General features: G+C 42.1%; 1 protein-coding gene across 2 annotated transcripts in view; it reads left to right on the top strand.

The window, feature by feature from the left end:
* Window positions 1-1,112: 1,112 nt before the first annotated feature.
* The window catches only part of KIAA0232 (KIAA0232 ortholog), a 74,708-nt gene continuing 58,203 nt past the window's right edge, over window positions 1,113-17,617 (top strand). For both annotated transcript variants that reach the window (XM_076335899.1, XM_076335898.1), the window contains exon 1: window positions 1,113-1,209. The gene's annotated coding sequence lies outside the window, so the exon portion shown is untranslated. The remainder of the gene's footprint in view (window positions 1,210-17,617) is intronic.

Genomic DNA, 17,617 nt, shown 5'->3' with positions numbered 1-17,617 from the left:
TTAATTAGTACTTTGGTTGTCTTTGTCATATTTTCAGTCTTACAGTGGCCCATTTTCACCCATCTACTATGCTAAAAATGTTGCTCTTTCATTATGCTACAGTTGTGTAAACAGTTCTGATTAAGCTGGCATTTAATCAATTGGAATAATATTTTCCGGGCTCCTGAGGAGCTCACCTACTAAAAGCGACTTTCAATGGCATCAATCTTCTAAAAGACGACTTTCTTTCCAGACGAGCTTTCATTTAGCAGCAAAAACCCCTTTATTTTCTAACCTTGCCCTCAGAGTCGCTAAGGATTTCAAAAGGACCTCACGTTACAAACACCGCCACACTCCATCATTATCCCCCATTTCCTCCTTCGCATTCCTGCCCCGGCCCTGGGCGTTTCCCTCTCCGTCGTTACCACGCAGCCAGCCCTCCCGAGGGGGCGAGGGTGGCTCCCGCCGGCAGCTCGCTGAGGCAGGCGAGGCGAGGCGAGGCGAGGCGAGGCGCCGCCGCCCGCCTCCCCGCCCGGGTGACAGCCACCCCGAGGCACAAGGGACGGCGCCGCTCCCCTCGTCCGCCGCCGAGGCGGCCCTCGGAGGCGCTCTCCCCGCCGGCCGGCCGGCCGGCCGGCAACTTTCAAACGCCTCGCCCGCCCCTTTTCTCCTCCGGCGCCCGGCGGACTGCTCGGCACTCTCTCGGCGGGCGGGGCCGGGCCGAGGCTGTACAACCAGGGCAAAGGGATACTTCCCCTCCTCCCCCCCGCCCTTCCTGCGCGGCGGCCCGCCATGGAGCCGGTTCGCTGGACGGGGACGGAGGGGCCCGTCCCGCCCGCAGCCCGCCCGCCGGCGCCGCGGAGAGCTCGGCGCGCCCCTCGCCGCCCCGCTGCGCGCGCGCAGGCACCCCGGCGCGGCCCCACAGCCCGTCCCGCGCGCCTAGGCCGCGGGCTCCGGGCCGCCCTCTGGGCGGAAGGATACGGGGAGGAGCCTGCGGCGCGGTCCGCCGGGGCGCTGAGTCCTGTTGCCGGGTGACGGAGCGGCCGGCCCCCCTCCCTCCCCGTGGCGCTGGGAGCCGCCGCTGCCGCCGCCGGTTTACGTAACGCCTCCCAGGGCAGGTCCCGGCTCCGTCCCGCCCGCCTCACTCGGGGACGGCAGCAGCGGGACGGAGTCCGCCGCCTCCTCCGGCTGCCAGAGGCCCCAGGGCCCCGCTCTGCGCCGCCACGGCAGGTAAATACCCGCCGCGGGCCCGGGGAGCAGAGGGAGGAGCAGGGCGGGAGAGAAGACGGCTGCCGCCCTCCCCGTGGCAACGGGAGGACGGAGCCGGGAGCAGGGAGGCGGCGGCGGCGCCCTCCCTCCCTCCCCCCTCCCTTCCCGCCGCTGCGCTGAGGGACGGGCGGGCTCGGCCCCCGGGGAGCGCCGGGCCGGCGGCTTGAGGCCCGGCCGAGGAGGCCCGCGCCGGCCCGCTCTCCCCTCCCCTCTCCTCTCCGCTAAGAGCCCGGGAAGAGGAGGAGTTGCGGTGCCGGGCCTGGCCGGCGCTGGGAGGACGGTTTCTCCGGACGGCGCGTCCCGCTTCTCGGCTGCGCCTGCCGCAGCGCGGCGGGAGCGTGCCGGGGAGGCCGGGGGGAGAGGGGAGGAAGCGCGGCGACGGGAGGAGAGGGGCCGGGGAGGGGGTGACAGGGAGCGCGAGGGGCCGGGTGGGGGGGCTGGCTGCAGGCCGGCGACGAGGCAGGGCTCGGGGGCGGGGCCGGGGGCCCGGCCCGGGGTGCCCCGGTCCGAGCGCCTGCCTGGGAGCTGAGCCCTCCCCAGCCCCCCCCCCCGCGCTTCTCCGGCCCGGCCCGGCCGCTGGGGTCCCAGCGTCAGGTGAGCGGCTTGGCTTGCGTAGGGGGTCGGGAGGCGGGTGCCGGCTTGGGACGGGAGCCGGCGCCCCCATGCTTTCGGGCCGGGTCACGCCCGGGAGGAGAGGAGGAGGGGGAGGAAGGCGGCACCCAGCACCCACCCGTCGTGGGTGCCGGCCTGCGCCGATGTCACTAGGCGCAGTGGACGGGGAAACCGGGGGATGCGGCGCTTCGGGTCAGGGTAGCGAGAGCCTGAGCCGGGCAACCCCTTCCCTGCCCAGCCTGACCGTGAGGTTGAAGTGACAGGGCTTTCCGTCCCCCCCCGCCCGGGGCTACTGCCAGGCCTGGCCGGTGTGCGGCTACGGCTCACGCCGTGACCTTTCATCCTGTGCGTAATGGTACAAAGCGCGGACAGCGGCTGCTGACCGGCCAGGAGGGGCTGGGAGACGGGTCTAAATGCCTCGGATTGGGGTAGGTGGAAACCACCCCTGGCTTAGCTGCGGCGTTACAGGGTTACCCCGGGGGCCGATCTGGTGGGACTGGCTCCCCTCCTTCCCCCCCCCCCTTTCCAACAGCATTGTCCTTTAGGGGCCTATTGAAGGCAAAAGGCGGATAGAAAGGCTAGGGCTGCTGCCGTTTCAGGAGGAGGAGCTGGGCTGATAGGAGACTGATGGGAGCCGCATCCTATGGCCGCTCGGAGCTGCGCGCCGCTGGGCGGGCCCGGCAGGGCCGCAGCCTGTCGTAGGCAATGGGCGGGGTGGGGGGGGGGACACAAGGTTTGGCGAAGGTTACAGCTGAATGCAGAAGTGACACAAACTGACACTTCATTCCAGCAAACTCATTTCCATCTTCTCGTGTCGTCTCGATTAAAAGTATACATTTATTAAGTCGTGTTATGAAACTTTGAGAAAAGCGAAACTGCGGTGCTTTTTTCTGTTTTGTCTTTGTTTTAATTACTCATTGCAGTACCTGATACTGATCTGAAGGGTGAAAATAGTACGATTTGCTTGTCCTTTCAAAGAAAAGACATTCCTATATTCCAGTGTTTTCTGTATATAAGTAATTTGGGTTGTGCTTTATAGGCCTGGGATCAGAGGACACTGTGGTACAGTAGTTGATTTTTCTCATGCAAACTCTTTTAAATGTTTAGGTTTTTATCCTTCTGTTGCACACCATATATTACTTCTGTGTTCCTGGGATGAGGTGGGAATTGCAGATCAAATTTGGTTTCTTAGCTGTCAAAAGTGAGCTTGTGATGATTCAGTAGATAATTGTGTAAAACAAACTACTTGACTGCAGTGCTTAAAACCCAAGTATTGCGGGCTTCTCACAATCCATGGGAGTCTGAAATTGACATTTTTCTTTATTGTTTAAGACAAAAATATGCCTTATAAAAGTAAATGACTTGGAACTTGATTGTTACTTGACATGTAACTGTACAGATTTTATTTTGTACTAATCCTCCATCTGCTGTTTCCTGTCAGTATGGAATTGCTAAAATGGTAGTGTACAACCCCTCCCTTCCAATCAATAAAGCATATCATATAGGTATCAAAATCTTCTGTTTTGATCATTGAGATATAAGAGGAGATGTAGGTAACTTGAATAAAATGAGTAGTACACTACATATTTATAATCTTCCTCATTTTCAAAGACTAGGAATTGTAGGGGAAATCCTGATTTGGACACTCCATTGAAAGCATCAGCAGTTTATATCCCCACCATATTCTGCTTAGCAGATATTCCCACACATACTGTCGCAGAACTTTATCAGTTCATTTGTTTTGTGCACGGTGGGGGTAGTGATTCTTTGAGATGACAAATTCTGCAAATTTGTATTGGATACATGACCATCTAGCTTTTCTGCTCATCAGCAGGGGAATCAGAAGGAAAGGAGGGAGCAAACAGATTTATACGTCAACCAAGAGGAAAAATTGTAGGTCTCGAACTTCTCCTGTTATCTTAATATGCTGATTTCATAGCCTGCATTCCCCACTGCTTTTGTTGTTGTTGCTATTCGTTATTCTTCCAAGTAAGAGAAATACCATAGGAGTAAAATGATGTCAGCATTTTCCTTTGCTCGTTTGCTGTGCATTCTAGCAGGAATAGGGGCAGAGGAAGATCTAGATACTGCTCGTAACTTCATTATTTGTCCTTCTTGAGAATCTTGTTTCTAGGTGAATAGGGGGAATGAAGGAAGCCAAGAGGTTGGTTTTATACTTAGCACAGGTGAATTTTTGGTGGAATTTTATTGTGTTTTAGGCATAGTGCTGTTGAGTCAGAATAGACTTTCTATCTACTTAGCTAGAATCCTAGCAAAATCATCTATCAGTTTGCTGCTTCTTTAAGGTTTGCATAAAGCAGCATACAAAATTCGTAATGATTGATGTTGAAAGTAGTATGTGTTAAATATTTCCTTTAAAGCTATCCAAATGTTAATGTGTTCAAAGTAAGAAATTTGAGCTTTTTTATTTTTAATCTGGGGTTTTCTGTAGTTTGTGAGAGTAAGAGACCCTTATTTCTTGTTATTCCATTGCAGCTTGTTTTTTTTCTTTCTTTTCTTAAGACATGCATTTATAGCGTAGGTTTCATACCTGACTGATGGACTGATAATGTGAAGCCCCTAAAATTGTATAATGGTAATAACAACCAATAACTGATGACTAAAAGTAATAACTTATTACTATAATAAGACGAGTAACAGTGTCTGGTAAAGCAGAATGTGATGAGGACAGCAAGACTTAGAATTCCTGTAGGCTAAGAGAGGTAGCAGGAACTATTCTAGTTATCTGCACTGCTAGTGGAGCTTGGAATACAAATGATCTTCTAGAAGCTATTTAATATGCTCTGTTTATTGGGATAGTTTCTTCTGTATTGTGGAACAGAGATTAGAATCCTTCATTTTAGTCCAAGAACAGTGACAGGCTGGTTAGGTAATTTGTGAATGTAATTATAGAAATGAGTTGTTGTGTTGTGTCCATCCCCCCCAACCCCGCCCCAAGAATTTTTTCCGAGTAAAGTCAATTTTGTGATATAAAATAAAAATGTTCAAAATGTTCAAATGAATGTTTGAATGCTGAGTTGCATTTCAACATGCAGACAAAAAGAAGATTGGCTGATAGGAGGGAGAAGTATGCTTTTTCATAATTTGGAAATAATTTACCAGATTTTTCTAGGCAGAAATACCAGGTAACTAGAGGACTGTCAGAGTGTTTTAGTAGAAAAGGATCTAGATGAGCTAGTTATAATATTTTTACTAAAAAGCATCTTGTTCTACTTTTCCCAAAAGTTGGTTGGGTGCATTTATAACGGATGCTGAGGGATTGAATGTGTATTTTATTGGGCCACTGTGGTGGTTGGAGGGGCGGGTGGAAGTGTTGAGTGGTTTGAACATTCAGTACAAGATTATTCTTTCACAGGCTTCTTACTAGAAGTTATTTCTCTAGCTTTATTGGAAGCTACTGAATATTTTTAATTTTTAATCTGCTATTTCCTTTATAATTTCACGTGCAAGTATTTGGATTTACCTGCATAAACTATTCATTGATTATTTCTGCATCATCTAGATTCTGTTCATAACTTAGCTTCTGTATGTCCACTTCGGTATCTGTCTTTCCAAGACATTTATTTCTAAGGCAGTAGTGTGGAAGTTTCAATTATAAAGGATTTAAATTCATTTTTCACTGTTGTAATATTACATGTAATAAGTGAATTGTATCCTGCTAAGTTTGTGCATAGTCTGTGCTCAGCCTTGCGATAACAATTTTCATTTCTAATATAATTTGGGGAATGTTTAAATTTCACTTTTCTACTGTATTGAGGAGGAAGTTTCAAATAAGCATCCATGCTAATTTTACTTTTGTCTGTAACTTTCTAGGCCTTATTCTGGAAAGGAATGCATGTGAAAATTTATACTGTGTGCAAAAAACTTGTTAATAAATAAATTGTAACAGGGATGAAATCTGAATAGTTTTGTGTTCTTTTTGTAACTTTTAAAAATCTTCCCCTAGTTACTATTACATTTATATATGGAACAGGGTCTGCTGGATAGAACGCTGAACTAGGATTGAAGAGACCTGCAATTTTCTATCAGCTCTGTTACTGAGTGAATTCAAGCAAATTGGTTCATGTTAATGTGCCGGTGTTTAAGATGCTGTATGGAAAGGAGGAGCTGTTATGCCTTTTATATGTTACAAAATTGTGTGAGTGTGAGATTTTTGTTGTTTCTATGGTTTGGTTAGATGAACTAGCTTAGTTATAGAAGAATTCTGAAGGGAGCCATAGTTGCATTGCAAAAGAGGTTTTGCATATATAGACTGTGGAAAAAAAAGTACAGAGAGAGATAGGAGGGTAAGAGACTAGGGGTAGCTGAAGGCCAGAAAAAATAAAGCAAGTTTTCATAAGATTGTATAGTTTTAACATCAGAACAGCAGAGTTGAGTTGCAAGATACACTCTGCAAGGTTATTCCAGGTAGTGTTAGCTTAGTCAGGACTTAGATTGAGGTAATCTTCAACAGTAAAGTGGGAAAACGTGCTAAAACATACACAGAGTGATTAAGGAAATTATTTTGGTCATTTAGCATGTCATGTGCTTTTTAAGAAAATAAAGTGTTTTATTAGCCTAAAGAAAAAAGGCTGCTTGAAGCATCACTAATGAAGAAATCAGTAATGCGTATTGCTGCCATTGGATGAGTAATTAATTCTCACTAAATCCTTGTGACACTGTAATCTGTTATTACAAACTTGAAGACTCTGTGGCTGAGTGGGAGTTCAACATTAAAACACTGCATTGAATTTAGGACACTGGAGTATCTTGAAAGAAATGGAGCCAGCTTCCAGTGATTTGTCTGATTGATAACTTTACTTATGAAACTCCAGGAAAAACTTTTACTGTTTCATGATATTTTAATTCTGCTGGCTGAAGATTTTGAGATAATGACTGTTACTAATTAGCTAAAGGTTGCTGTTGAGTGACTTCCTATTCTCCTGGTTCTGTCTTATGGGGTAGAAGTTCACCCTGCTGCTTATTTGACTATTGCACTTAACAGTGAAACAGATTTACCTATAGGAATTCTTGTTTTATTGAAGCTTTTTTAGCTGCTTTGCTGGAATTCATGTTGAATTGTGTGGGGTGACACAAGAGTTTTAAGATGTTTCTGTAAGCCCAGATATTAGTTTAATTTTCATATTTATGTTGATCATTTTTTCACCAGCTTCTCTGAACAGGATATCTTATCAGCTCGAGAGAAACCTCAGAGTTCCAGTTTTTAGTAACTTTGTTCTTGAGTTGTGAAAGAAATGCCTTGGTTAACAGTACAGTAACTTCCTTGAAGAGAAGTAACATAATGCTGACCTGTTTTTCTAAGAGGTTTTCTGGTGGTGATAGTTAAATATTTTGCATTTTAGTAAAGTAAGATTTCCAGCTGTCATTTGAAGTAGCAAACAGCAAATTTATTATTTTAAGAGCAATATTAACCTGTCCTACCTGCTCAGTTTGTAAACTATTTTTTTAAAATAAGCAATAGCATTTTTAAGCAACATGCTTAACCATAAAAGTGGAGATATGATATGGCAACAAATACCACCACTGTTTTTATGAAAAAAGAAGAAAAAATTGTTTTCCTGATGGTCTTAAAACATAAACTGAACAAACAATGCCTATGCAAATGCACTCAAGTGCTAAAATATGTATTCTTTCATGTGAATTGTTACTCTGTTCAAAATTGCGGTCTCCTACTTCTGATCTCAATTTCATAAATGTATAGAATTTAATTTACTAACATTTTGGATTAAAAATTAGAGGTAGTAGAAGTGCAGGAGGAAAGCATTTGAAACAATTTCCTTTGTAGGTCTGCCATATTTTCCTTGCTGCAAAGTCAATATCTTCTGTGCTGGTTAAGTCATAGTTGCAAATTCAACTTGTCAGAACTCTGCGATTACTGAGCCTCTTGTGGCTGACACATATTCTGTGTTTTTACAGAGTTATAAATGAAAACATTGTCTATATGTGACTTCCAGCTGAGTTTATGATAACATCTTTTTTTTTTTTTTTTTAATGAAAAGAGTAGTTGAAAAGACTGTCTAGTTAGGCAATAGTTTATTTGTTTTTAAACCCTTCATGAGGCTATTTTAAGCTTTTCAAAAAGGTAGTCATTAACTCCTTGAATCGCAGACCAAGTATAGAAAACTTCAGTTGTAAGCATTCAGAGAAGACCTTCATACAAATTAAAGAAGTTAACAAAATAAAGTGTGTAGTGTGGTCATTAACTGTTTAGAGGTTTATATACAGCTGGATTATTAACTTTGGAAGTATAAATAGCTGGAGAAATACCATAGCCTTTAAATAGGCAGGGGTTGTTGGATCTTTGGAATTCATAATTCATTCTCCTTTTCCCTCCCCAACTGAGAGATGCAATGTATGCCTAAGAATAAATTGTATATTAATTGAAATAAATCCTATATGGTTGCGCTAAAAGAGCGGCCACTGGGCTACTTGGTGCTGCAGTAGTGTTCCAGCTGATGTGAAGAGCACTGCATATTTTATCAGGGTGGCTCCACTGGTGGCCTGGGGGATGGTACCTTCTGGTGGCTGCCTGTGCCTCGGAGGAGGCTGGCAACACCTGTTGGGGCACACTGGTGTCTGTGTCTACCCACTGAGATGTTATGAAACTGGAAGCAAGTCTGTTTTAATGGACGCACAGGTAACTTGGCGCTCAGGCCTCCAAGCCTTTACCATCCCACTTGGGAAGGGAGTTCAAACGCAGGCAAATAGCTGTTTGTAACAGGTAGTTCGAACTGCTCTAAAAGTTGGGTAAATCAAAGACATCAAGAGGGCAGGAAGGAGAGTGATCAAAATAGTCGAGAGCATGTATCTGATCTTTCCTTTACTTGACTGCATCCTCTGTTGCGTTGTTAAGCCCTGCATATATTCTAGGTGATAGAAAGGCTAGTAAATATAGTGAGATACAAGTAGTAGAAAGCTTACAGATTTTATGTGCTAAAAGTCCTGAAGTCTTAGTGAGCTTAAAATTTGTGCATCCTTTGTGATCTTAGTTATATTTGTTTTTGGTTTTTATTAGCTCCATTTATGTTTCTGTAAACCTGAGAAAGAGTTATTGAAGTATGATGATGGTAATCAACGGCGTGTGGTCTGTTGGTTGCATACATAGTAAAAGATACAGCTTTTGATAAATAGTGTCCCTGTGAAGATTCTCATGGGACTGAACAAAAAAGACTGTCTCCTCCTTGAAGTTACAGCTAGACAGGTATTTCTCCCCAGGACCTCTCAGGCCCTGTAGCAATCCATCAGGCAATCTCTGTGTGTGATAGGCTTGAGGTAAACAGGAGAGCGCAAGATGTTTGTCACTGGCTTTGCACTGGTATGCTGATAAGATCTGCAATTTTAAATTGGAAAGCTTAAATCATACCAATCTCTTCAATGGTAAAAAGAAATGTAACAGAACAGTCTGAAACCTGATGTCGGTGATACTGAAATTACACCAACGGTTACAGAGTACTGTAAAGTATGAGCTGAGGCAACGTCTACGTTTTTGAGGTGTACATATGCTCCCTTCTGCATTAGCACTCACTGTTTCTCTTGGGTTCTCCACGCTTCAGTGATCCGTAATACTCTGGGCTAGTTACAGTGCAACACTTGCCTCTCTCTTACCAAACTTGAAGAAACCAGTAATTTCTTTGTCATCTCCAGGCTGCTGTTGTGGTGGGATTCTGTTTGTTTTGAGGCTGAATCTGCTGAATGATATAAGTATGGGGTACAGTTGCATGGGTTGGTAGGGAATTTCTGTAAAAATCTTGGAAGTACATATCATATCTGTTGAAGTACCTGGATTGGCTTCCACATTTCATGTTCCAAAGAGTAGTGGTGGTCTGAAAGACTGGCATCTGAATTAGCTAAAATGTAGTTTCTGAACTCTGCCTTCCTAATGTTTTCTTGTTATACGTAAGTGGATCTAACAGTGGGCTGCTGCTGAAAGGGGCAACCCCACTTCCTTTCTTATGCCAGATGTAGAAATTTTGTGGCAATGGGGTGAGTTGATCGGTTATTTGTATTTTTTGAAGACTGGCCCACCAAAAATGAGTTTTTTTCCATTTAGAACAAACTGATCCAGTTTGTCCCTGCAACCACACAGTAGATGGGTTAAGTACAAGGACAAAAGGGTGAGAACGCTAGGAAGGGACGATGGGAGAAACGGTAGAACATCCTCTCTTGGTGGCAGTATGGAGTTGCGGTGCAGTTTGTGTTACTCTAACTAGCCATTGAGTTGTCAGCCACACAGGTTCCTCTGTCAAGATGCTGCTGCTGGTGTTGTTCTCTTGAAAGCTACTTACTGCTGGTATTAAAACCGTCACTTCTGTTTTTTGCAAACTGGTACTTGTGCTGGCAATAGTAGTAATTACTTCAAATTTTGTCAGTTATATGCAGCATTGTTTTAAGTTCATTTTTAATGTGAAAAATATTTACTTAAATTCCTTGTCATTAGATGCCCGTTTGTATTTTTAAACTTACAAAAAATTACCATATTTCCAAGTTACGTGGTATGTGTACGTTTTTCTTTTTTTCAGGTGGGATTTAAAAAAAAAGTAGTCTCATTTAAACAAAGGAGTAAAATTTAGTTCAAACACCAGTTTTGAGCAAGCTTGAAATTTAGTTCAAAATCCAATCTGGACAGTAACAAACTAAACTGGAAAAAAAAATTTCCCATGGCAGTTTATGTTCATTGTTTTTTAAGAATATAATGGAATTATTAGGACTGTACTGGTAATTGGATAACCTTGTTTGGACAAATTCTTACTAAAATAATGTAAATGTTGCCATTGTTAATGACAGCTGGGCATTTGAAATCAGTGAAGCAGTATTTCACTCCTCTAGATTCAGACAGTGTATAAATATTTTTCAATTTATTAAGTCTGATCGATGTTTGAAGGTGTTTTTAATAGTTGTAAGCCCTTCTTAAAATTAATACTGAAATTTCTGGAGACATGATGCTTTGGGTTGGGGGGGGTGCAGGTTACAGATGTGCTGTACTTACACTTATCTGGTACAACTGCACAACAAACTGTAGTACCAGCAGTTGTTTTATTTGTCAAGTTTTATTTTGTCGGAAATGCTCTGGGCTCCCTTATGTTTGTTGAAATGGAAGTGGTGGCTATGTGCTGCAGAGCAAAGTGCTTGCTTTTGATTTTTTTTTTAATACATCTTTAATATTGAGTCTTGACTTCCTGAAACAGTTTCCTGAATGATGCTAAGAAATAACAATACTTCTGTCTTGAAGGTAAAATTTGCTTATTAAATTATCAAGGCATCTATTGAACCATGATCTGCAAAACTTGCCAACTATTAGGGCTTATTAATTACATTTTTAAGTCATATTACCTGTAGTGAAGAACTACTTCTTAGGTATCTACAATATAAAGATGCTTCTTACAAGTCTGCTATATGTAATAGGAACCCTTTCAAAAGAGTCTGTTTATGAAGCCACTTTCAGACCTTCTTACAATTCTATAAAGTGATGAGGTTTTGGTATGTGGTGGGCATGGTATGCTGTGACTGTTCTTCACAGTGTTTGTAGGTTTTGCTGCTTGGTCATGCTTTTTCCTCTTTCCATCTTGCCTTTTTCTTTTTTTAACTTACAAACTGTACATTTTCCAGCTTATATTACATGTTTGTTTTGAGGAAGCGGAGAATGTTCAGGTTACTGAGAATTTGGGGTCTTGGATATGCAGCTGAACCCCTAGTGTAGGTGCCTTACCTGCTAATTCTGCAGTCCATTAACAGTTGTTTCCCATAGCTCGGTTTTTGTTCTCTGACAGGATTGATGTTCTGACATCTTGTAACAAAGTTCATATATGTTAATAATGTGCAGCCCTGTGAGTGGATCAGCTAATTGAACTCCTCCAGCTACTGTTTTTTGAAGTGTTGGGCTTGTATTATGGTGAACATGAATGTTTTATAAGAACAGCTGTACTGGTTCAGACAAAGGCTTTGTCAGATCCAGTACTTGTCTGCAACAGCATCTGTAAGTGAGCTGTTAGGGATGAAAAAGGACAGGGAGAGTATATATGATACCTCTCCTGAATACTCCCTCAGCCTCACACTATTTTCAGTCTAGGGGATTTTCTGAGCCTGATGTGGTTTGTCTAGTTGGAAACTCTCAAGGGATCTCTCTTCAATTTCCTTTGAAGCCCATCTCTCTTTTTTTTTTTTTTTTTTTTTTTTTTTTTTTGAGTCCTCGGTATCTTTTGGCAAGGAATTCCTAGTACCTGTTGTGTGAAGTTTTGTACTTAGCTCTTACTGACTTGTTGGTACTTTCTATTAAAAAAAACACATTGAACAGTCAATCTCTATCCATGGAGAGACACGTCTTCTTTGATGTTACAGGACCAGGATTGCATGTTATGTACAATATGCGCGCAAAACATTAATTCAGTGACACAAAGATGACTTTAGTTTTGTTCTGTGATTTGCTCTTTTGACTACTGCTGGGTTTGAGGTTACAGTTTCATGAAATAGATAACATACTACTTAGGAAATAGATCTTGGGATTAATAGTCAGCTCACAACTCATTGTTCTATGTATTAATAGCATGAGGTTATTATTCCTTCTCTGTCTCATTTCAAGTTTATCTATGCTGAATTTTGTTTGCCTTTTTATCGCCCAGTCCAGTTTCATAAGGTCCTCCTGCATCTTTTCAGTTATTTTGTATTCACTATCCCTAATAGCTTGCTGTCATTTGGTAGCTTAACTGTGTCACCCATCCCATCTTCTAGATCATTTACAAATTTGTTAAGCAATGTAGGTCCCAGTGCAGAATCCTACAGAACTGTGCTGGTGACTCCCCTGGTGTCATCTTGGTTATATCTCTGTTCTTTTTCTTTCCTAACCTAAGTAAATGAGGCTTACATGGTAGCTCTTGAATCCTTTGAGTAATTCCATTAAGCTTTTATACAGGATTAGCAGCTTCAGATTTTCATTTGGATAAGTGTTATGAAAGTAAGCTTGCAGATTTACAAGAAAAAAAAAAACCCTGCAGTAACGCCCACAGACTGTTTTCTGTCCCCTCTGTGGGTTCTCTGACTTGACTGAGTTACACCAGAACCATAGCATAAGCCCAACCTCATTAGACATCAGTCAACCGTAAAACATATATCCATGACAAATGAGATTGTATCACTCTTGCACTTCCCAAGAATGCTTCTTAAAAAAGGAAATTCTATGTATATGTAAAAGTTAATTCACAGAGCTGCTTTTATGCTTCCAACCACTTCTAGTGTTCCTTGCTTTGATTCCAGCCAGGTGTTTTATTCTGTGTTTCTCATAGCATGGCAGCGCTTCTGAAGCTTTGTGGCAGAAATTGTCTGAACTGGGATGGAGGGAGAGGTTTGTTTATAGCATAGGCATTATCAATTTTTTTGTTTTATGGTAGTGTTTCAGTGCCTTGGTCATGAATCAAGTCCCTGCTCTGCTGTTTGTGGTACAATAACATCTAACATCACCAACACATAAAAAAGCCGTCCTTGCTCTGAAGACTATACAGCCAAATTTCTTAGATTGTTGAGGAATGTGATTAAAAAATAACAACTCCTTCTCCTTCTGAATTCACATGTCTTTTAAATGCCATGCGAAATTTATTAAGGACACAGATCCCATTGTTCACTAGATTTTAAATAGGCTTTGTTTCTGGGCACTGACAGTGCCCTTCCCAGTGTGTGGCCGTTTGGTTTGTATGTTAAGGATTTGTTTAGATTTTTCACTGAAAGAAACAAAAGAAATGATGGTAAAATTGCTGATTCCTCCAAAATATATAAGAACAATTTTGGACTTCTGTTACCATCATACGATGTGACTGTGCTTTTGATTATCAGTCTTCTAGAGGGGACTGAAATTTACTGAAGTGAATATGTGATTTTAGTACGTTATTGACCAAACTCGTTAAAATTTCACTTGGATTTATACTAATTAGGATTTGCATATTTTTGCTGTATGTAGTTGTCAGGGAGAGGATTACTTGCTTTTAATACAGCCATTCTGGGGAAAAAATACTACTTCTAAAAAACTTTGTCCTGGTTAAAAAATGTGGACACTTATATCCACATTAAAAAAAAAAAAAAAGAAAGAATTCTATAATCTTCTTTTTCTTTGAAAAATTGTCATACATTGTCAAAGACCGTAGCAGGGAAAAAAAAAAAACTTTTGAAAATGAGAGCTGTTAATTGTAAACTATGTAATGTACTGGCATATGTCACAGAATAATAGAGGAAACTTTGTATAAAACAGCAGTTACGACTTAACTATTGTGTGAGAATGTGTTTGGTCTAATTGTTAACATATAACAGTAGGCAGAATGAAGCACTGGAAACACTAATGTTATCCCTTTGGGGAATGGAAGGAAGGAAAAAGGTAGCATCTGTAGAGATTGACTTCTAAGTCAATCTAAAAGATTGACTTCTCTGTAGTAGATGTATCAAAATGTGTAAAGAGTAACTTCGAGGCTTGAGAGACTTTATGTGTAGATTATAGAAATAAATAATATGTTAGCTTTCAACTTCCTTCAATATGTAGATCCTGTAATTTTTTTTCCAGTGAGAGTATAGACCCCAGTGTAGCGAATTTAAGCCTGCGGACAATTTGCTTCCTTTTTAAGTTACCTTTCTATGATCTCCAAGAAATAGTCTGTGGACATTTAGTTTACCTGAAAGGACAGTAGTAAGGGGTATGGATTTACTTTCCTATTCCAGTGTTTCCTGTTATTTTAAGACTTGATAGTAGGTATATCTTTAAGAAAGCTTGTTAAAGCATTAAGTCTACTTTTTTTTTTTTCATTTACAAAAAATGTTTGTTCAGAACTTTGCTGTATGGATACATAATTTTCAGAGGCCTCTTGGTGCTGATAAAATACAGATGAAGTTACCTTAGGTTAATTCAGTGAGTTTTGTGGTTTGCCTTTGGTCACTGTTTTCCAAGATTAGAAACAACTGGAAAAAAAGGACTTACTCTTAAGCTCCTTAAAAGAACTTATTTTTTGTATGAGAGTGAATTATGGAGAAGAAAAGCTGTTAAAGACGTGGAAATGTCTTGCTTGGCATGAGCTTTTAGCCAATCTACTCTTTCTGTTGATAGTTTGATAAGAACAGTTACATATGCTAGCACTTTCTTGTTGGGCTTGTATCAGGCTTCACTGAAGAGTGGTTTAATTACATCTTTCTTTTACTGCACTCTTTGGTAATCTTAGCGTAATTTTACACTATAATGCTGTATTGCTGTAGACACAACTGTCACAAGAAGGTGTTTGTGTGGGTCTCATTGTATTACCAAGACACTCTTTATATAAATTTTTTAAATTTTTTAAAATTATTTTATGTATTTGTTATGATAACACTCATATTCCATTTCACTTAAAGGGAAGACCAGGATTATTTAGTCTTCAAAAAAGGTTATTTACCATGCAAGAACAACTCTGTTGTAGGGAACAGACCTGGAGTGTTCCAGCTTCAGTTTCTATACCATTGATCCTCCTTCCTGTTTCTTGCTATAGATTATTTAAAGTTGTTGCTTTTCCATAACTAGATTTCAGGAGACTAAAACTCAGTTTTTGTCTTCTGCTGTCTATTTTAGGTCAAAAGAATGTTTAGTGACTACCACACTGAGTAGAATTTTGAGAAAGAGTGAGTATTCTAAGGTAGTCTAAGTTGTAAAATAAGTGTGTTTACACAATATTGTATTCTCATTCCTTTACAAGACACTTCATAAATTGGCTTTTTGTGCCTATAGTTGTTAAGCTGTTGACAGCTTACCTAACAGTGACTGTGTTAAGGTCATTGATTAGTATTACAAAAACTGAAGGTTACTTAAAAGGAAAAATTCTACTAGGAAGTGGAGTACGTAGAAATTCTTTTGAAAGAATTTCATCATATATTTTTGACTTTAGGATTTGTAAGTAATCAGTAGTTTTCACAAACTATTGATAGAGATGTGTAAATTTTTATCTGGTAATTTTCATTATAAGGCATGTCCCTCCATCATATTTTATAGCGGGAAATGGAGAATTCTTTCCAAACTGGTAGTTAAAATAACTAGCCTTGCACTAATTACTTAGGCTGTATTGTAGTCTCCCTGTTCAGATTAGCTGTGGTCATTGTGAGGAGAAAGTTACTTTCAACAAGACAGTGTGAAAAAGATTAAAAAGGGATGATAATTTATTTGTCAGAAAATGTTGTCTCTAAAATCGAGCTTCACTTCTATTAGAAATGTTTGCTCTTTGAGTGACTTGTATTAATTTGATATGGAAAGCCTCTCTCTAGTACTGGGATGGGAAAATACTCAGTTTGCATGAAATCTTGTGAATTCTAAAACAATGGAAATATGTTTAAGACTTTCTGTGAAACAAAGTACTTGAGACAGTTGTAAAATGAGAACTCTCAAATATTATTTCAGAATTTTCTTCAGATTTCCAGTTTTTATATCATGTATATATTTTGAAACATAAAATAATGTTAAAATGGGTAATTGAATATGATATTCAAAAGGGCCCAGAGAGTTGTGGTGAATGGAGTCAAATCCAGTTGGTGGCTGGTCACGAGCGGTGTTCCCCAGGGCTCAGTTCTGGGGCCGGTCTTGTTTAATATCTTTATCGATGATCTGGATGAGGGGATCGAGTGCACCCTCAGTAAGTTTGCAGACGACACCAAGTTGGGCGGGAGTGTTGATCTGCTCGAGGGTAGGAAGGCTCTGCAGAGGGATCTGGACAGGCTGGATCGATGGGCCCAGGCCAACTGTATGAGATCCAACAAGGCCAAGTGCCGGGTCCTGCACTTCGGCCACAACAACCCCATGCAGTGCTACAGGCTTGGGGAAGAGTGGCTGGAAAGCTGCCCAGCAGAGAAGGACCTGGGGGTGTTGGTCGACAGCCGGCTGAACATGAGCCGGCAGTGTGCCCAGGCGGCCAGGAAGGCCAATGGCATCCTGGCCTGTATCAGAAATAGCGTGGCCAGCAGGAGTAGGGAAGTGATCGTGTCCCTGTACTCGGCCCTGGTGAGGCCGCACCTCGAATACTGTGTTCAGTTTTGGGCCCCTCACTACAAGAAGGACGTCGAGGTGCTGGAGCGTGTCCAGAGAAGGGCAACGAGGCTGGTGAGGGGTCTGGAGAACAAGTCTGATGAGGAGCGGCTGAGGGAACTGGGGTTGTTTAGCCTGGAGAAAAGGAGGCTCAGGGGAGACCTCATCACTCTCCACAACTACCTGAAAGGAGGTTGTAGCAAGGTGGGTGTCGGTCTCTTCTCCCAAGTAACAAGCAATAGGACGAGAGGAAATGGCCTCAAGTTGCGCCAGGGGAGGTTTAGTTTGGACGTGAGGAAAAATGTCTTTCCTGAAAGAGTGGTTAAACATTGGAACAGGCTGCCCAGGGAAGTGGTGGAGTCCCCATCCCTGGAAGTATTTAGAAGACGTGTAGATGAGGCGCGTAGGGACATGGTTTAGTGGGCATGGTGGTGTGGGGTTGATGGTTGGACTCGATGATCTTAGAGGTCTTTTCCAACCTTAATGATTCTATGATTCTATGATATTCAAAAAAGGTGGGCTATAATATTTGAACATCTTAGAAATTTTGTTGTTGTCTCATTTCTTAGAATCATAGAATAGTTTGGGTTGGAAGGGACCTTTAAAGGTCATCTAGTCCAACCCCCCTGCTGTGGGCAGGGACATCTTCAACTAGATTCTGTGATTCTAGATCAGGTTGCTCAGAGCCCCGTCCAACCTGACCTTGAATGTTTCCAGGGATGGGGC

The sequence above is a fragment of the Aptenodytes patagonicus genome, chromosome 4, assembly GCF_965638725.1.
Source record: "Aptenodytes patagonicus chromosome 4, bAptPat1.pri.cur, whole genome shotgun sequence".
Taxonomy (NCBI): Eukaryota; Metazoa; Chordata; class Aves; order Sphenisciformes; family Spheniscidae; genus Aptenodytes; species Aptenodytes patagonicus.
This window is presented reverse-complemented; position numbering and strand designations above follow the sequence as displayed.